Consider the following 21,750-nt stretch of genomic DNA (forward strand, 5'->3'; position numbering starts at 1 on the left):
AATAAATACACACAACGATAACGAAAAAGATGGAAGGCGTCTGGAGCATCGGTCTCGGGGCGTTACAACACTCCACCACTACAAGAGGATCTCGTCCCGAGATCTAGGATGGCACCGGAGAAAAACGGGAGAGGAAGAGAAGAGGTAAAACTAATTGCTTCTTAGACAAATGAGTGAAAACCAAAGAACCTTGCGGGGTTGAACAAATCGAAAGAAATGACACAACGGAGATAAGCGAATTGAGAGCACTCCGTAGTAAACGGAAAACAAGGAACACCATGAGAACCTTGAGGTTAAGTGACACGATAGATATTTAAACCACTCCGGTTAAAACAAGATAGGGAAGGAATATGAATGATATAATTTGGGCAGCACTCCGACTGTAAATGGAAGGAATTGAACATGATCTTGACAAGATGAGAGGATACTCGATGAAATTAACAACACATTTTCTCCGGAACTAATGAAAGAATGGCACAAGGGGTAAGAAAGATTTCAGACAGCACTCCGGTTGAGGAAGGAGACAAAACTTGATAAGATGAGAGAACTCGAATGAAAACACGAAACTCCGGCTAAACGGATAAGAAAGGAAAAATTACATGATCTTGACAAAACAATATGATTGGTCGAAGAGAGCAACATCACAATGCCTCCGGGACAAACGAATAGGAAATGGATCGTCGGAATAAGAGAACAGAGAAGGAAATGATAACTTCCACCACAATTTAATTTGGGAAGCATTCTTCCAAGAAGGTTAGAACGGAGTTGTTGGAAAACCAACAACGAAAAGAACAAGCTTGTAGTGGGCTTATGGAACACATCTCAAAATTATGATGTGACAAACGGCCACTAAAGGAAGCCATTGGTTTGAGTGGAGCACCAAGGCGATGAAAAAAAAACTTCTTTCACCAAGAGGATAGGAGAAAACTTGGATCATTGATAAGCACCATAATAGCAACATTCCTTAGGGAAGGCTTTAGGTGAAACATGACACAAGATAGATCCAACGAAGAGATTGATGGATTTAAAATATCTCATTCTTGACAACATGTGAATCATGAAACGCGAACTCAAATTGTCAAGAATGACATAACACCACCTTAAAAGATAAGAGAAAGAATTGCACTTCGGAATGCAAGATGAAGAATGCTTGAACTTTACATGTGTTGAGCACCATGTTTATTTTAGAGTATAGCTTGACGGATCTTGACTCCAAGAGAAATCTTGAAGAACAATTGAAGAATGAAAAGAATCCTTGACGAACCACCATGTAGAGCCTCCATGAAGAACTCCGGTAATAAAAGAATGATCAAACGAAAGGGAAAGTTGAAAAGAACTCCGGAAGAAGGAATTAATCACTTGGAGGAAACAAGAATAAGAATTACATTACGCGTATCCTTCACCAATTTAGATTGATGACAAGCAACGGATTTGGCATACTACTTATTCTCGTAGAAAGGATTAAGATAGATATAGCGCAAACTTGGGAAAAGTCTTCAACGATACGCCGGTAGGATTGAAACAACAAATGAATTGATATGATAACGAGGGAAGAGAAGTCTTGAACGAACCACCGTAAGAATTGAAAAATGAATGAAGAAAAGATAAAGAAACACCGGGAAGAATTAGAAAATGACGTTGATACTTGAGGGAATTTAGATACAAGAGAATGAAGAGATCACGAGCTGACTAGAGAATACTTGCATGATGCACCGATAAGATTTGGACAACGAGAGCTGAAGGCTGGAATGAGTAATTCTGAGATGATGGGCTCCGGAGAATCAAACTGAAAAGACTCCTGAATTGCTCCGGATGGGTGAAAGGAATTCTCACAATCAAGAACAATTATGAGAGGATGGCATCAAGCTAGAACCAGAATCTTTGAGAGAACGGACCAAGATTTAAGAGAAACTCTTCTTCGGTCTTCAAATGTTGAGAATGACGATGAGAAATACCACCATGAATTGTTGAGGCACTCCGGAATGACAATTAGAAAGATTGAACCAACAATGAAAAGAATTTGAAAGATCTTGGAGAAAGACATATGACAGATGATAATTCATTCTTACGTCAAACTTTGCAATGAATTTGAGAATAACTCCGAAAAGAATTAGAAGAGTTAGGTAAGATCCTGGGAAAAGACCTGTGGGTTAAGGCCCACTCAAAAGATACACCGTTGAAATGATTACTTGAAAAGGAGATAGTATCGGTTGAATTAAATGGCTTGAATAAGGTAAGACCTCGAAATAGCTTGAAAGGATTTCGAATAGAAACCTGAATCTTCTGGGATAACTTTAGCACTCCGGAACAATTGAATAGCAAACGGGGAATGATTAAGAGATGAACCAACATACGAAAACACTTGAAACGAGGAAGGGAATATGATCAACACCGAAAGCTTGAATTTAGTCCACTGGAGAAGAAAGAGAACGAATAATGATAAACTTGAAGAACATCTTCATGAGAACCACCGGGTAAGAACATTGAAAGAAAAGAATGAAGAGACTTCTCACCAATAAAGGATACATGGTTGAGAAATCTGAGTCCTTGAAGAAAAAGGGTGGGAGGGTGGAAAAACAAAGGCAACTTGGGTCGGATGAAGCAAACACCGTTGCAAAGAACTGAGAATTGATCTCGCGAATGTTGAAATGATCGGATCCACTTGAAGAGAAGCACGCCGTTTGGAAAAAAAATTAACATGCGACCTCGATGATCAAGAAGGATTATCATCCACATAGAAATATGAGAACACCGCTTAGGAAAAGGTATGGATTCAACATTTGACTTCGAAGCAACTCGAATACCACAAGTTAAAACAAAACAAAAAAAACAAGGATTTGGCTTGCAGAATAAGCCGGAACAAACATATGATAGAGATTTCGTCCGAAGTTTTCGTGGTGGGGCCCACACGGGCTCGATCGTACAGCACCATCATGTACAAGGAAGTGCACATGACATACGAAGCGTCCCCGAGTCGGCATAGCCAAGGACTCTTTAAGACACTACGAGACCACTGTAAAACCAACCGTGGAAAGGCGGACCACTAGACGTCGAACCCCAATCTCATATCATGCATCTGTCGGAAAGATATCCTAGGAGCTACTTGAATTCCCACTTATAAACTCCCGAAACTTTCTGGTTATGCAATCTGGTGTTGGGGATACAGGGGACACAAAAATATATCACCCAAACTAACAATACCTAGATCCAGCTGTATCCATCCGTCAACACATAACCAAGAAACCTTCGGAAATCGTGTACCTCAACCTTCGAAAAGCATCCGTTATACGAGTTATGGCAATACTCCCGAACTCCCGCCCCAGTACTGGGTGGCGTCGAGGTGATCTCACCAACAACTGCATAAAAGAGATTTTCGATGTCGGCGAAACTCAGGTATTCCAGAACTGTAACGATAAAATTGTGACGACAACACCTCGGAGCTCAACTCCCCGGGACACTGCCACAACCCCTAAATGTCAGGAGGCACCAAGAACAATGTTCTCGTCACAAAACCATCGGAACGATTCCAAGATACCCGCGTGATCCTAAAATTTTTTAGTGAAATTTGAGGAGAGAAGAGTCAAAACTTCTACGTCAGGAGGCCTCACCAGAGCGACGAAGGGACTGAGGAGTAAAAAGAATCCTACTCTCCGATATATATAATCCTAAGACTCAAAACATTTTTGTTCTAGACTCAACAACGTCAGCGATTCGATCAAGCAGGGGGCTCCTATGTCGGGGATGGCTCTGATTACCAACTTGTAACGCCCACGATGCGGCTATATCTCCCACGTGTTGAGGCACGACTTAGAGGCATAACCGCATTGTGGTTTTGTCGCAAGAAGAGTCATCTTCACACAATCCCATGTAATGAACAAGAATGGGATAAAGAGTTGGCTTACAATCGCCACTTCACACAATACATAAATGAATCATACATCATTCAGAGTACACACATAGGTCCGACTACGGAACCAAAATAAAAGAAGACAACCCAACTGCTAGATCCCTGATCGTCCCAACTGGGCTCCACTACTGATCAACATGAAAAGAAACAACACAACGAAAAAGATCTTCATCGAGCTCCCACTTGAGCTCGGTTGCGTCACCTGCACTGGTATTCCTGGCACCTACAACTGTTTTGGAAGTATCTGTGAGTCACGAGGACTCAGCAATCTCACACCCGCGAGATCAAGACTATTTAAGCTTATAGGAAAGATGAGGTAATGAGGTGGAGCTGCAGCAAGCACTAAGCATATAGGGTGGCTAACATACGCAAAGGAGAGCGAGAAGAGAAGCAACGGAACGGTCGTGAACTAGCAATGATCAAGAAGTGATTCTGAACTTCTACTTACGTCAGACATAACTCAAAAGCCGTGTTCCCTTCCTGGACTCCGCCGAAAAGAGACCATCACGGCTACCCACGCGGTTGATGTATTTTACTTAAGTCGAGTGTCAAGTTCTCTACAACCGGACATTAACAAATTCCCATCTGTCACATAACCGCGGGCACGGCTTCCGAAAGATAATACCCTGCAGGGGTGTCCCAACTTAGCCCATTATAAGCTCTCACGGTGAACGAAGGATATTCCTTCTCCCAGGAAGACCCGATCAGTCTCGGAATCCCGGTTACAAGACATTTCGACAATGGTAAAACAAGACCAGCAAAGCCGCCCGAATGTGCCGACAAATCCCGATAGGAGCTGCACATATCTCGTTCTCAGGGCACACCGGATTGTCCAAGCTTCCGATAGGCGAGCCCAGAGTTGCCCCTGGTGGCCACCGGCGACTGACGGGTTGGACCAACACTCAGAGGAGCAATGGCCCGGGGGTTTAAAATAAAGATGACACTTGAGTCTGCAGAACCCAAGGGAAAAAGGCTTAGGTAGGCAAATGGTAAAACCAAGGTTGGGCCTTGCTGGAGGAGTTTTATTCAAAGCGAACTGTCAAGGGGGTCCCATAAATCACCCAACCGTGTAAGGAACGCAAAATCAAGGAACATAACACCGGTATGACGAAAACTAGGGGGGCAAGAGTGGAACAAAACACCAGGCATAAGGCCGAGCCTTCCACCCTTTACCAAGTATATAGATGCATTAATTAAGATAAGAGATATTGTGATATCCCAACATATCCATGTTCCAACATGGAACAAACTTCATCTTCACCTGCAACTAACAACGCTATAAGAGGGGCTGAGCAAAAGCGGTAACATAGCCAAACAACGGTTTGCTAGGAAGGGTGACAAAGGTTAGAGGTTCATGGCAATTTGGGAGGCTTGATATAGCAAGTGGTAGGTAGCACGGCATAGCAATAGAGCGAACAACTAGCAAGCAAAGATAGAAGTGATTTCGAGGGTATGGTCATCTTGCCTGAGATCCCGCAAGGAAGAAGAACGAGTCCATGAAGAAGACAAACGGACGTAGTCGAACGAATCCTCACAACTCCGGAACGAAACCGAAGCTAACGAGAGAAGCAACCCAGAAAGAAACGAACAACATAGTAAACAACCATCACAGAAACATGGCATGATGCACAATCAAGTATGATGCATGTCCGGTTTAATGAGGCATGGCATGGCAAAGTGCAACAAACAACACTACAAATTAAGTGGAGCTCAATATGCAACGAGTTGCATATTGACGAAACACCACATCAATTATTTAGTTCTCTCTCATTTATGTACCCAACAATATTAAATGTTGATTAACATGGCAAGAGGTGAGACATAAGTAAACTACACATTTTAGGCAATTTAAATGAGGCCGGAACAACAAACAACAATTCCGGAAAATCCTCATATGCATATTTTGAATTTGGTACTGTTCTGCCCTAAACACAATGTTAATGTTGTTAAACAGCAAAATGAAGTGCACCAAGTTAAACTAGGCATTTTTCTACCCCATCTACATATAAAGTTTATTTAAATCCGAGCTACGGTTATTTAGTTATGAAATAAATCATTTTAACATATTATTCGAGCAAATTTAATCAAACAACATTTTGAACAATTTTAACATGGGTGAAAGTGGCATATTATTAAACTACACAAAATTCTAAGCATTTTACATATTTAGTTTGTTTTAATCCGATGCACGGTTGTGGAGTATTAAATGCATGAAGTGCAAGGGTTTTACTATAAAACTGTAATTCACTGGATAATTAGACAAATTTTGCTGACAGGAAAAAAAACAGAAGCGGGCCGAATCTGCTAGCCCAACAGAAGGGAAAAGAGGCGCTGGGGGTGGCCTCACCATGGGCCTCGGCCCGGTCGGTGAAGAGGCAAGGCAGGCCGGCTGGCTGGGCTTGGGCTTCGCAAGCAGAACGAAGTGAGGCAGGGCATGGTCAACGCGCTCGGGAGCGCTGACCCCATCGATGCAGGCGCGCGGCTGGAGACGAACGGGGCCGCCTACAGGGGAAGCAGGGCTCGAAGAAGGACGGCTTGGCGTCCATGGCAGCAGGGGGACTCGGGTACGTCGAGAATCGAGCGCGGAGGAGGCCAAAAGGCGCGGGGACGGCGGATCCAGACAGCGAGGCGGCAACCCGGCGAGATCCAAGGCGAGGCAGGGGGTCGGTGGCCATGGTGGTTTCCTGCACACAGAGAGTCGAGAGGGAGTTGAGGACGCATAGAAGAAAAGAAGGAAGGAAGGAGGAGAAGGACGACGCGCGAGGGACTAGCCTGGAAGGTCGTCGGCAGGGCGGACTCACTGGCACGGCGCGAGGGGGGCTCGGGAGGCCCTCTCCATGGGTGCTCGGGCGAAGGTGCTCCGGTGGTGAGGCAGATCAGCAAGAGGAGACAGGCGCGCGGGGAGAGGGACTCGGGCTGCAAGAGAGGTCCGGCGGGGCAACGCGTGGAGGAGAAGGGAGGCGAGACCGGCCTGGGGGAGCTGGTCGCCGGCGCCGACGTCCGGTTGATGGAGAGGCGGCGGGATCGAGGCGCGGGCGCAGAAGCTCATGTGCGTCCTCGCACACGAGCGCGAGGCTCTTTCCTCTGTTGGTTCCTGGAGGCAGCGCAAGGACGAGGTATGGGATTGCGCGAGGGACTTGGCGGCGGGACTGGCCTGAAGCTGCTGCTGGTGGCCGGCCTGAGGAAGACGAGGTGAGGAGGAGGCGCTCGGGACAGGAGCTGGCTGCGGGAGGAGCGGGAGAGGAGGAGCTCCTCTGGTTGGCCGGGTGGATCGAGGGGAGGCGTCGGGTGCCAGTTGGTTAGGAGAGAGGATCGGGAGGGATCCCGAGGAGGAAGATTGGACAGAGTGGCGGCGGCGGGCACGAAATGGATGGATGGGACAGGATCCCTAGTATCTAGGGTTGCCCACTATTTATATAGGTAGGGGATAGCTTAGGGGTATCCGGTCCCTCCGTTCATCCTCGGACGGTCCGGGAAAATTAGGTTAGGGAGCCCAATTAAGAAAACGTAGATGTTTTGTAGATGTTTGGGGATGATCTGTATGCAACGGTGATGACTGAACGGTTCGGGTTCGGGGCAGTTTCGGAAGTGCACACGAGGGGCTCGGTGGTTGTGCAGAGAGGGTCAAACGGTCAGACAAGAGAGAATCGAAAATCCGGTTAGACTCAGAATGGTCAACGAACGCAACAGAGAAAAGCGAGGAGCGACAACTACGAGCGGATGCAAGTTTTAAAAACAACGACGGCAACGAGGTGCCGACGCAATGCGGATGATGCGATGATGAAAGCAACAAACAAATAAATACACACAACAATAACGAAAAAGATGGAAGGCATCTGGAGCATCGGTCTCGGGGCGTTACAATTAGTGTGGAGAAAATAAGCTTTATACGATCTTGTGATGTGGAAGCAATAAAAGCGACGAACTGCATAATAAAGGTCCCTATCACAAGTGGCAATATAAAGTGACGTTCTTTCGCATTAAGATTTTGTGCATCCAACTATAAAAGAGCATGACAACCTCTGCTTCCCTCTGCGAAGGGCCTATCTTTTATTCTTGTCTTATACCTTATGCAAGAGTCATGGTGATATTGACCTTTCCTTTTTACATTTTATCCTTTGGCAAGCACCTTGTGTTGGAAAGATCCTGATATATATATATATATATATATATATATATATATATATATATATATCCAATTGGATGTAAGGCATCATGAACTATTATTGTTGACATTACCCTTGAGGTAAAAGGTTGGGAGGCGAATCTATAAGCCCCTATCTTTCTCTGTGTCTGATTAAAACTTTGAACCCATAAATATCACATGAGTGTTAGCAATTGTGAAAGACTAAATGATAGTTGAGTATGTGAAGTTTGCTGAATCAAAGCTCTGACATAGACCCTTCCTGAAAATAAGATGAATTGTAATTGTTTGATGACTAATAACACGGTTTGTTAGTTTTCAAGAAAGTTTATGATCTATACTTTAACAAGTGAATAGCTTGTTACTTGATCATGAGAAGCTTTATGATATGAGCTACTGTTATGACATATAATGATGCTAGAAAAGGTGATTGAAATTATCATTGATTAAACTTGTGCACCTGCTGGCATTCACACTTCATAAATTATTTCTTTTATCATTTACCTACTCGAGGAAGAGCAGGAATTAAGCTTGGGGATGCTGATACGTCTCCAATGTATCTATAATTTATGAAGTATTCATGCTATTATATTATCTATTTTGGATGTTTATGGGCTTTATTATACACTTTTATATTATTTTTGGGACTAACCTATTAACCGGAGGCCTAGCCCAAATTGTTGTTTTCTTGCCTATTTCATTGTTTCGAAGAAAAGGAATATCAAACGGAATGAAACCTTCGGGAGAGTTATTTTTGGAACGGAAGCAATCCAGGAGACTTGGAGTAGACGTCAGGGAAGCTTCGAGGAAGCCACGAGGCAGGGAGGCGCGCCCTACCCCCTAGGCGCGCCCCCACCCTCGTGGGCCACTCGTGGCTCCCCTGACCGACATCTTTCGCCTATATATGTCCATATACCCTAAAAACATCAGGGAACACAATAGATCGGGAGTTTCGCCGCCGCAAGCCTCTGTAGCCACCAAAAACCAATCGGGACCCTGTTCCGGCACCCTGCCGGAGGGGGAACCCTCACCGGTGGCCATCTTCATCATCCCGGCAATCTCCATGACGAGGAGGGAGTAGTTCACCCTCGGGGCTGAGGGTATGTACTAGTAGCTATGTGTTTGATCTCTCTCTCTTGTGTTCTTGAGGCGGTACGATCTTGATGTATCGCGAGCTTTTCTATTATAGTTGGATCTTATGATGTTTCTCCCCCTCTACTCTCTTGTAATGGATTGAGTTTTCCCTTTGAAGTTATCTTATCGGATTGAGTCTTTAAGGATTTGAGAACACTTGATGTATGTCTTGCATGTGCTTATCTGTGGTGACAATGAGATATCACGTGATCCACATGATGTATGTTTTGGTGATCAACTTGCGGGTTCCGCTCGTGAACTTATGCATAGGGGTTGGCACACATTTTCGTCTTGACTCTCTGGTAGAAACTTTGGGGCACTCTTTGAAGTTCTATGTGTTGGTTGAATAGATGAATCTGAGATTGTTTGATGCATATCGTATAATCATACCCACGGATACTTGAGGTGACATTGGAGTATCTAGGTGACATTAGGGTTTTGATTGATTTGTATCTTAAGGTGTTATTCTCGTATGAACTCTATGATAGATCAATCCGAAAGAATAACTTTGAGGTGGTTTCGTACCCTACAATAATCTCTTCATTTGTTCTCCGCTATTAGTGACTTTGGAGTGACTCTTTGTTGCATGTTGAGGGATAGTTATGTGATCCAGTTATGTTATTATTGTTGAGAGAACTTGCACTAGTGAAAGTATGAACCCTATGCCTTGTTTCCTAGCATTGCAATACTGTTTACGCTCACTTTTATCATTAGTTACCTTTCTTTTTATATTTCCAGATTTCAAATACCTATATCTACCATCCATATTGCACTTGTATCACCATCTCTTCGCTGAACTAGTGCACCTATACAACTTACCATTGTATTGGGTGTGTTGGGGACACAAGATACTTTTCGTTATTTGGTTGCAGGGTTGCTTGAGAGAGACCATCTTCATCCTACGCCTCCGACGGATTGATAAACCTTAGGTCATCCACTTGAGGGAATTTTGCTACTGTCCTACAAATCTCTGCACTTGGAGGCCCAACAACGTCTACAAGAAGAAGGTTGTGTAGTAGACATCACCCGGAAGGCCTGCCGGGACGACCCAAAGGCTTGGTTCCGGGTGTAACCCCATCCTTGCCAGGCTTGCCTGCCCGGCAAGGGAGTTTTTTTTCCTTTGCAATATCTTGCTTCTCTGGCTAGTCTTGGTCCTCTTGTGCTGCACGCCGGTCCTTTGAAGAACTGATCCCTTGCACTCCAATCTGACCTTGGTGCTACGATCTTGTTCTCGTGCCTGTGCATAGTCTGGGCAACAGACCCAGGGTTTGTTGCACCGACAGTATTGTTACATACGTTGACCGCCAGTGTATTTTTGTCGTTTCAAATTAAGCCATATTAACCGAAAAGGACACAGTATGGCCTAGTAGTACTACTTTGATGTGTCCCGTGAACTCACCGAACAAGGAGAAGCTTGCTTATTACGCCCTCTCCCTCGCCCACGCGCGGTAGCTCACAGGACGAGGAGAAGCTTGCTTACTACATACGCCTACACCCTCTCCCTTGCCCACGCGCGCGGTGGCTCATAGGACGAGGAGAGGGTTTTGACTACAGCGCCCTCTCCCTCTCCCTTGCCCTCGCCCTCACGGTGGGCGTGCAGCAGCTCATTCGGTGTCAGATTGCCAGAAGCATATTGTACTGTAGTATCATCATTGTTGGACCTTCCGAAGAAGCGAAGAGCCAAGTGCAAGATTCATAGGAGTATGAACTGCTGAACCTCTCGAATAGGCAATGATCCAAGTGCAAGGTTTTATAGGAGTTGTCGTCCTAGTAGGAGTACTACAACTATAGCGAACGATACTACTGTATGATGCCGCCACATCACCTATATCCAAAGCTGTGCCAACTTTTTTTATCACAGAGCATGTTGGAGCCCGTGCAACAGCCACACAAGTTGAAATACACATAACACATTTACTAGTAATAATTTCTAAATGACAAATGCCAGTATGCCACACAATTTCATCTCCACTTCATGTGATAAATTTGTGCACGACTAGTCTACATATATTCACAGCGCTACCATTCACAATTTACCATACTCCACTTACACGTTATAAATGGGCTCCATGTCCTCCTCCAGGTTCCAGTCCCAGGTGTTCTTCATAGATGGCACGATCCATAGCGGTGGGCAGCGGGAATCATTGTCGCAACTTTCTAGTCCGATTCCACACGATGGAGACTCATCCAAGTTGAAGCGGCATAAATCAGGGATAGCGTGTCCCAGCATGTCGTTCATCCGGCGGTGTGCACTAAAGACAGAACCATGCATCATGAACGGCAGGCCTTCGGTGTCGTGCACGGAAGGTGGCATCCGCTTGACAATGGGGTAGTTGTCCCCAATGAAAAGCGAGTACTCTCCAAGAGTGTTCCTCGGCACCCACATAGCATCACAAGGGTCGAACTCGGCGCCATTCATCTGGTACACACGGCATCTCAGATCTGGACACATGGTGACGTACATGGTCAATGTCCATGCATAATAATGTTGTGCTCAAATATGGCGGTCAGTAATATTGTGCAGCAAATAGTACTACTCCGGTATAGAGGAAGTAAAATAAATGGATTATTGTATATAGCTACTCTTGGCTACATGGATGAGATAGTAAGACATTGAAAAAAATGGTGGGAGCTTGTGGATTCAAGTCTTCAAGGGCCTAGCTAGCTATACACGTCCTCCAAGGTAAAAAATACTAGTACTAGTAAGTAGTACCACAATGAAGGAGAAGGCGAGAGGGTTAAAATAAATAATACTAAATTGTAGTACTAGTACAGTAAACATGTCCCAGTAAAGAAAATAAAATAACTAACAAGTACTACTCTAACACACATCAATGAGAAAATGGAATACCTGGGTAGATGGTGACGGTCCGATCGTGGTAGATTGTGTGACCATGTTGCACATCAGTGGTACCATGGTAACGACTGCTAAGATAGTCGATCCCAATATGCCAAAGTCAGCTACAAGGTTCCAGGTTAGACCGAATCACGAATGCAAATGCACATCTAGGATCAGTGATCTTATTTCGATCATGTGATGACTGGTCCCTGCAAAAAAATGGAGTACCGTTAGGGATGCAAAAGATGGTTTGTGCATTCCATTTGTAATCTCCTGTACCGTAGGATGGCAACCAGATGAAACAAGTCCCCTGGCTTGTCACCGCAAAGATGCATCCTACATGGCACACAATGTCTTCGAATGTGTAGGGGTACAAATCTGTCACAGCCAACATGTGCCAGCCTCTGCCGTTACTGCCTCTTGTATTGATGGCAATCCTTATGTCGAACATCGCGATGAGATAGTAATTGTCATTGCCGCGTCGCTTTGTCGGCGGGTCCGCAATTGCTATCTTCTTCAATCTCATGTAGGCATCATCATACGTATTCAAGTCCAGCCAGTCCAGAAGGCCCATCCCAGTGGTGGAGAAGGGGTCTACGGGAATGGCAGCACTGCTATGGATGTTGTGCAAAATGATGGTCGTATCCGGCCGGAGGTATGCAAGCCAATCTTCGGTGGCACCAACCGATACCTATATATAAGACGGTGGGCAACGGAGAAATTACGGGATGGAATAACTAAGTACTATATTTAGAATATACACTACATGATCAAACTCCATGACTGACCTGCTCATCGGACAAAATCTGACTATCTCTCAACGTCGGCAACTCTAGCGGAGTCAACGTGCAACCATGGCCAGGGAGCGGTGGACTGTTCGATGGATTGTCCCATAGAATAACCTTCTCCTCGAGGACGCATGGAAGACCAACAAGCACGGCCTTTTCCCAAGCATGTTTAAGCACCGTCTTAAAAAATTGGTGCAGGAAGCACCGAGTCTTGCAAGGTCTTCGAGCGTTCGATTTCTCCCAAAGGATCGTCGTCCAAGGTCTCCCAGCCCTAACGAGGAGGAGAACCTCCTAGCGAATCCATGGGAGCAGCGACGAACTGCCTTGGTCTCTTCGGGGGAGGGGAACTGGCGAGGAGGAGATAAGAGCGTAATCGCAGGGCCTCGTCCCTTTGCTAAGGAACTTATGCGGGCACGCATAGTGGTAGTGCCTCATGCCCCGCGATGGCGAGGCTATTAATTACTAGTATGTAGTACTGTAGTAGTAGTAGTACTACTACTACTTTCTCAACTAGTAGTGCAATGTACTGTACTTATATAGTGCACCAGTTTTGAACTCTTGAATCTCAAGACCAAGGATCTACAGTTGCAATTGGAGGGCACTACTATTCTCTAGAACCATCGCTGTACTATCAAAGCAGGGAAAGTACACCTGCGTAGTGCGTACTCTCCGTGCTCTATTCAAGCGCGTAGCTAGCCTACTGTTGACACCAGATTTTGGCACGGTCAAAAACTTAATTAATGTGGCCTCAAATGGAGAAGTGATCTACATAAAAAAGTTTCGTATTGTCGATATAAACATCTTTGAAGTTTGGGCCATCGCCATCCGATCTCATCTCGAAGGCCGAAGTTGTATTCGAAATACTAAGATTTTGTATTCAGAACACTATTTGGCTCATTACGCCCTCAAGACCGCCTCGTATGGAAAAATGATCTACCCGGATTGTCTTCGTCTCGTCGAAGCGATCAATTTTGATATAAAAAAAGTTCCAATCCAAGTTCGCATGCAAAATTTAGATCCATCGGAATGCAGCTCTGTCAAGAGGCAGAAAATGGCGCGCCCCACAAGACGCCATGTCTGATGGGTAGCGCGAGTATAGCCTGTTTTGCGCTAGGTAGCGCGAATAATAGCCTGTTTTGCACGAGCGATTTGACCCTCAAGATGACCTCTGATCAAACAATGTTCAACACAAAAGTTGTTTGTCTTGTCGAAACGGTCAATATTGCTTTTGGGCTCGTTTCCATGCGAGGTTGTTTACTGTCTCAAACATGACCCGCAAGGTGCAGCTAGGTTGTAAACTGAACCGTTTTTGGAAAGTTTGATTCCGAGTTGGACCCAAAGTAGGGTTTTGAATGTGAATTGTAACCTTTCCTTGCACGGGAAGTCCATCCGCCACATATATATCTAAGGGGTGATGGCCAATTGAATAACAACACACAATCGCAAACACATCTACAACTTTTTCATCTACGTCTTGTCCTTCCCTCGTTCTTGCTCCCTCGTTCTTCGTCGTTCTTCGTGTTGGAGAGCTGCGAATCGCGACGCTCTAGGGGCGGCTTGGCCGACCTAGGGCAGCCCATAGCCGCCGCACTCCCCGACAGGGTCCCTCCAGGGAGTGTAGGGTTTCGAGTCCTCAAAAGCTCTCGCCGGTCGACTTGCGAATCGCGCTTCCGGTGAGACTCCTTCGACGTGAGCTGCGGTGCATCACCCCGGCGTCGAGGATACACGTGACGTGTTCATGTGCGAACACACTTTTTGGCGACTCTGCTGGGGAATAAAGATCAATCGTCATCATCTTCCATCATGTCTGGCAATGACAAGATTCCCAAGCCCTCGGAAATCAACGCCGATAACATAATCAAGCCCAATTTTGAGGAGTTATCGGAGGAACATCGCCAAGCTTATGAGGAGTACAAGAAGATGCGTGAAGAGAAGGAGATGCAGGAGTTCCTTGCTAAGTTCAAGAAGGATCGCCATGGCAATATCACTCCGGTTCGAGAAATCAAGTTTCCTCCTCTTCATGATGAACAGGTTAAACCCTGTGTAAGTAATACCTTCTCTCTAGAGGTATGGGCTGAAATTGATAGTCGCATTACTAATAGCAATAATCTTCTATACCAAATTTTCTTGGAAAATTGTAATGCTAAAAATAGTATGCCTCAATCATCTAGTGGTAATGTTGTTGTGCCTATTACCGCAGAAATCCCTAGTCCAACTTTACCTATTTCATCGGTGCCTCCCGTGGTGATGAATTTTTATCCTAGCCCCACAAATCAAATTCTTGCTGCACCCGTTAATCCTATCATGAGTATGCCAAGTTCGGTGGTGACGTCGAACCAAACCCTACCTACAAGAGCAAACACTGTTAGATCACTGCCGAATTACAATTCAGCATACATGCCACAATTCATACCTGCAACTACTAACCCTACTCCTCCTATGCTACTGCCACAAGCTTCATCCTCCACCATGGATGATGTTCTAGCTAATCTTAGAAAGGAGATGGCTAAGATGCTCCGAGAGAATTTTGGAGTTGAGTTACCAAGGAACTGTATTTATCAAAAGCCATATCCAGAATACTTTGATGCAATTCAATGCCCTCCGGGATATAAAATTCTAGATTTTGTTAAGTTTAATGGAGAGGGCACAAAAAACACCTGGGAGCATGTTAGTCAGTACTTGGCACAATTAGGTGAGGAAAGTTCTCGAGATGAGTGGAGAGTACGTTATTTTCCTTTATCTTTAACCGTTACTACTTTCTCATGGTTTTCTACGTTACCACCCGGTTCTATTACTACATGGTTTCACTTGGAACAAAAGTTTCATGATCATTTTTATAGTGGTGATAATGAGCTTAAGTTGTCACATCTTACATCGGTTAGACAAAAGCATGATGAATCGGTCTCCGATTACGTCAAGAGATTTAGAGATACAAAAAACCGGTGCTATAGTTTGGTGATAACCGAGAGAGATTTGGCTGATCTTGTGATTAGTGGTTTGAGAACTCACATTAGAGAAAGGCTAGAAGGACATCCGTTTTTAAATATCAACCAAGTCTTGCAAAGGGCTTTGGCTCAAGAAAGCCGAAGCAAAGATCTTAAAGAGGTGCATAGATATAAAACTGATCGTCCTAAGATGAATATGGTTGAGTATGATAGTGACCACTCGGACGATGAGTGTGATATTTATGCTGCTGAATTTGTTTGGCCATCTAAGGCCAAACCATTTACTTGCAATAATTTAAAGCCGATTCAATTGTGATGAAGAGATGAAATTTACTTTCAACACTGCTAAGTGTGATAGAATATTTGACACTTTATTGCAAGCGAAGATTATTAGAATATCTCATACTTTACCGCCGTTTGAAGAGCTGAAACGGCGTGCTTATTGCAAGTATCATAATTCTTTTTCTCATGCTACTAATGATTGTACTGTTTTTCGACGACAGGTACAATCGGCCATTAATGACACACGATTGAATTTTTCTGAGATGCAAGTTGATAAGCAGCCTTTCCCAATGAACACCATGGATTTGGAAGGGAAGAAGATGTTAATTCGGCCCAGCATAACCGAATCAGCTAATAAAAATAATATTGTCATTGGTAATCCCAAGAAAAATAAGGAGAGCGACTAGGTCTTCAGGAGACAAGTTGTGCTTGATAAGCAACCCGATGGCAAGGAGATAATCAAGATCACCATCAAGAATCCTACACTCGGGGGGCAACAACAAGTGCAAGAGAACACTCATGTCAAATTTGTTAAGCCCAACAGTCCAGAGGTTGGCAAGTGGAAGAAAAATGAGGCTAAAGTACAGCGCAAGAAAATCAAGCCAACTTTTGATATGTTGTTGTCCAAGTATGCCAATCAAGCGGCCGGTTCTAGCTCTAACCGGTCATCAAATTTGAAGCGCTCAAGGTCACCTCCTCGGGAAGAATTTCAGCATCATGCAAGGCCATATGGGTCATGGGCACTGAGACCATGGATGGCGCCACCCCCCTATGCGCCATACTACATGGGTGGTTTCAATGGAGGATGGGGGCCGCCCCCAATGGCCCCTTATGCTTTTCATCCGGGGTGGGTAGAACCAAGGAGGCCCATTTGTAAGAGGCTCTCTTATCCCACAAGAGGCCGTTTGTACAACGGTGCCAATCGGCCAATGCAAGATAATCATGGAAGGGTTGGCAAGCAAGTGTGGCGTGCTAAATCACCAAGTGCTGAAATTAAAGATCCTAGCAAGCAAAGGGAGAAGAATACTAGTGATGAAACTATTATGATAGGCACTAAAGAATTAACAATCAAAGACCCGATTATTGTTGATAATCCGGCTGATTCTAATAAAGATGTGGCTGTTGTCCAGCAGGGTCCCATGGCTAATGATCATGAAGCTAGCACAAGCAAGGCCAAGTCGAGGGATCCAAAATATACTCGCCCTAAGTGGTGTCCTTCCGGTCTGACCAAGGCGCAAAAATGGAGATTGCGGCGCATGAGGAGTCATGAGATAGAGGAACAAGAAGCAGAAAAGCTAAGGGATAAATTATTCAATGAAAGCCGTCCCATGGTACCCCCAAAACAAGTGTGGAGGCCAAAGCAAAAGGAAAACATGGCAGCTTCTACGTTGATCATAGCAACACCTACACCACCAACGGAGGACGATGCGGCTACTATTACATCGTCCACTTTACCTACTACTTCCTCTTCACTTGGAGATATTTCATAGCCAGTGGACATGCTTGAGGAAGAAGATGAAATGCTTGATTACGAGTCTACACCGGTTCATGAAGGTATGGATATTAATATGGTGTATTACTTACCTGCTGAATTTCGTGCTATAGATGAAGAAGGGGACGTAGCTCAGCTAGATTTTTGTCCTAAAAATGCTATATTCGAGAACCCAAAAGAATCGGTGACGCACTTGAAGCCATTGTTCCTTAGAGGTCATACTAATGGGTCGTCGGTTGCTAGAATGCTTGTCGATGGTGGTGCTGTGGTGAATCTTATGCCATATTCGGTCTTCAAAAAATTGGGGCTGCGTGATGAAGAGTTAATAAAGACCAACATGGTGCTTAATGGATTTGAAGGCAAAGAGAAAACTAAAGCCAAAGGTGTAATGTATGTGGAGCTTACGGTGGGAAGCAAAACTTTGGCTATCGCATTCTTTGTCGCCGAGGTGCAAGGTAACTACAATGTGATATTAGGCCGCGATTGGGTTCATGCAAACCAATGCGTGACATCTACTATGTACCAGTTTTAATTCAATGGGTTGATGATGAAGTAGAAGTCATTCATGCGGATAATTCGGCTTGTGTTGCTTTGGCCGATGCATCAGTGGATTGGCAACATCCCAATGCTACTTGCTTGACGGGGCGCGACTTATCAGAATTTGATTTTCTTAGCGCCAGAAAAAGTGGTTTCGTGCCCGTTCCTTTAAAGCCGGTAGGCGATAATCGGCTCCAAGGTATAACTCAAAGTGGTTACGAAAGTGTCTTGTAGAATATCGGTCCAATGAGAACGATATGTATGAGTCCATAGAAGAGTTAGATGATATGGATAAATTAGGACAAGGTTTTACATCAGCCGATCCATTAGAAGAGATAGATATATGAGATGGTTAAATTCCAAGGCCGACATTTGTAAATGAAAATTTAAGAGCCGATCATAAGGCTAAGTTGATCGAGCTGTTGAAAGAATATGTTTGTTGCTTTGCATGGGAATATCATGAGATGCCAGGTTTAAGCCGAGAGCTAGTGGAGCATCGGTTACATATAAAGGCCGGTTTTAGACCATACAAACAATCGGCCAAAAAGTTTAATCCAAAAACGTATGACCGAATCAAGGAAGAGATTGATCGTTTGCTTAAAGCTAATTTTATTAGGCCTTGCAGGTATGCCGAGTGGATTTCTAACATTGTACCTGTAGAGAAGAAAGGCTCCGGCAAGTTGAGGGTGTGCATTGATTTCAGAGATTTGAATTGAGATACACCTAAAGATGAGTATCCTATGCCAATAGCCGATATGCTTATTAGTGATGCTTCTGGACATAAGGTCATTAGCTTTCTTGATGGTAATGCGGGGTATAACAAGATTTTTATGGCCGAAGAGGACATGTCCAAAACGGCTTTTCGATGCCCTGGTTTCCTTGGTTTGTTTGAGTGGACGGTGATGACCTTTGGATTAAAGAATGCCGACGCCATGTATCAAAGGGCTATGAATTTATTTTTTCATGATTTACTTGGTGTTATACTTGAGGTCTATATTGATGATATTGTTGTCAAATCGGATGCTTTTGAATCTCACTTGGCCGATTTGTGTTTGGCTTTTGAAAGAATGAAGAAATATGGGCTGAAAATGAATCCTTTGAAGTGTGCCTTTGGTGTATCAGCTAGGAAGTTTCTGGGTTTCATTATTCATGAAGATGGAGTGGAAATTGATCCCAAAAACATAGAAGCTATACAGAAAGTAGAGGCTCCAACATGCAAGAGACATATGCAAAAATTCCTTGGCAAGGTCAATTATTTGAGGAGGTTCATAGCCAATTTATCAGGGAAGGTTGATGCATTTACTCCTATCCTTCAGTTAAAGAATGATGTTGATTTTACTTGGGGGGCAAAACAGCAAGAGGCATTTGATATGATTAAGAAATATTTGTGCACTCCTCCGGTTATGAAAGCGCCCAGGCACAGGGAGCCATTTAGACTTTACATTGCAGCGGAGGAAGGTGTTATTGGTGCTGTTTTGACTCAAGAGACCGAAGGAAAGGAGCATGCTATTACTTATTTGAGCCGAAGCTTATTAGATGCCGAGGCAAGGTATACATTTATTGAGAAATTATGCTTATGCTTATATTATGCTTGCACAAAATTGAGACATTATCTGGTGCCTAGTACTTGCATTATAGCTTGCCAAACCGATGTCATCAAATACATGTTGCATAGGCCAATTCTTAGTGGTAGAATTTGCAAGTGGGCTTATGCTTTAATTGAATATGATTTGGCTTATGAATCTATGAAATCCATGAAAGGCCAAATTGTTGCTAATTTTATTGTTGAGCATCGGATTGATGACAAGCATGATATTGATATAAACCTTGTCTCATTAGTACCATGGAGATTATATTTTTATGGTTCAGTTTGTAGCAATGGCCAAGGTGTTGGTATTGTTTATATATCTCCTCATGGTGCTGTTTTTGAAGCCACATGCTGCTTAGAATACTTTTGCACAAATAATCAAGCCGAATATGAAGCATTGTTATTCGGCTTAGAGATGTTGCTTGCCATAAGTGCTACACATATTGAGGCTTTTGGTGATTCGTTATTAGTAGTGCAACAAATATCCAAAGTCTTTCAATGTTTTGACGAATCACTTAATGTTTATCTTGATAAATGTCTAGATATAATTTCTACTTTGGATTATTTTAGCATTGCTCATATATCTAGACATGACAATTGGAGAGGAAATGAGTTGGCACAACAAGCATCCGGCTATCATGTTGATCGTGGCATGTTTCATATTTTTGAAAGGTCGATGTCTAGTCTTGCCAACATAGGGGAGGCCGAACCGGAGCCCACCGTTTCGACCACTAATGAAATATTTAATGCAGGAGAAAATAAAGACTGGAGGAAGCCCATTATTGATTATTTGTGTGATCCTAGTAAAAGGGTGGACATGACTATTTGGCGTATAGCTTTCAAATACACAATGATAGATGATGGTCTCTATCGTCAATCTGTTGATGATGTTCTTTTAAAGTGCTTGGACGAGGACCAAGCGAGAGTTGCTATGGGAGAGGTCCATGAAGGTGTTTGTGGCACTCATCAGTCGGCTCCCAAGATGAAATGGTTACTACGACGTGCTGGGTTTTATTGGCCAACAATGGTTAATGATTGCTTTCGGTACTATAAAGGATATGAAGCTTGTCAAAAGTTTGGTGATATTCAGTTAGTTCCCGTTGCTATGTTACATCCTATTATCAAGCCGTGGCCTTTTAGAGGTTGGGGATTTGACTTTATTGGAGAGATTCATCCTTCTTCTTCAAACAGGCATTGGTTCGTGTTGGTGGCAACTGATTATTTCACTAAATGGTCTGAAGCAATACCACTAAAAAATATAACGCATACATAGGTAATTCAATTCATAACTGAGCATATTATTCATTGATTCGACATTCCTCAAACATTAACTACGGACCAAGGTTCATCCTTTATGTTACATCAAGTCATAGAATTTGTCGAATCATATAAGATAAAGTTGCTCAATTCCTCTCCATATTATGCCCAAGCCAATGGACAAGCTGAGTCTATTAATAAAGTATTAATCAAGCTCATCAAGAAGAAGACTGAGGATAATCCAAGTAGATGGCATGAGCTATTGTCCGAAGCTTTGTGGGCACACAGAATCTCAAGGTATGGTGCTACAAAGGTAACTCCATATGAGCTCATATATGGTCAAGAGGTCATTTTACCAGTGGAAGTGAATTTGAATGCTTTGAGAATAGCCAAACAAAATGATTTATCGGCGGTGGACTTCTATAACTTGATGATGGACAATATTGGTGAAGTCGCCGATAAACGTTTGTCTGCTTTGAATGCCATAGAGAGAGATAAGTTGAGGGTGGCAAGATCTTACAATAAGAAGGTCAATTTGAAGAATTTTCAAGTTGGCCATCTTGTGTGGAAAGTGATTCTACCAATTGGTTCAAAAGATAGAAAATTCAGGAAGTGGTCTCCAAGTTGGGAAGGTCCTTTTAAGATTACAAGAGTGGTTCCCGGAAACTCATATTTGGTGGAATCCGTACAAGGCACATTATTACCTCGAGCTCTCAATGGCAAATATTTAAAGAAGTATCACCCAAGTGTGTGGCAAGAAGCCTAGATATGCAAACGGCCGATATATAACTATCGCCATTAGCATAAACATGGCCGATATATAATTATTGCCCTAAG

General features: G+C 43.8%; 1 long non-coding RNA gene across 2 annotated transcripts; it reads right to left on the reverse strand.

The window, feature by feature from the left end:
- Positions 1–3,852: 3,852 nt before the first annotated feature.
- Positions 3,853–7,297, reverse strand: LOC141041648 (uncharacterized). Of its 2 annotated transcripts, XR_012202502.1 has the most exons (4): positions 6,680–7,297; positions 6,255–6,591; positions 5,373–5,463; positions 3,853–4,136 (listed from the first exon to the last, which is right to left on the reverse strand). It is a non-coding gene; the product is annotated as an uncharacterized lncRNA (long non-coding RNA). The 2 variants fall into 2 exon arrangements; XR_012202501.1 differs by lacking the exon at positions 3,853–4,136 and having other exon boundaries at positions 5,363–5,463; positions 6,680–7,288.
- Positions 7,298–21,750: the final 14,453 nt, after the last annotated feature.

The sequence above is a fragment of the Aegilops tauschii genome, chromosome 2, assembly GCF_002575655.3.
Source record: "Aegilops tauschii subsp. strangulata cultivar AL8/78 chromosome 2, Aet v6.0, whole genome shotgun sequence".
In the NCBI taxonomy this organism is placed as follows: Eukaryota; Viridiplantae; Streptophyta; class Magnoliopsida; order Poales; family Poaceae; genus Aegilops; species Aegilops tauschii.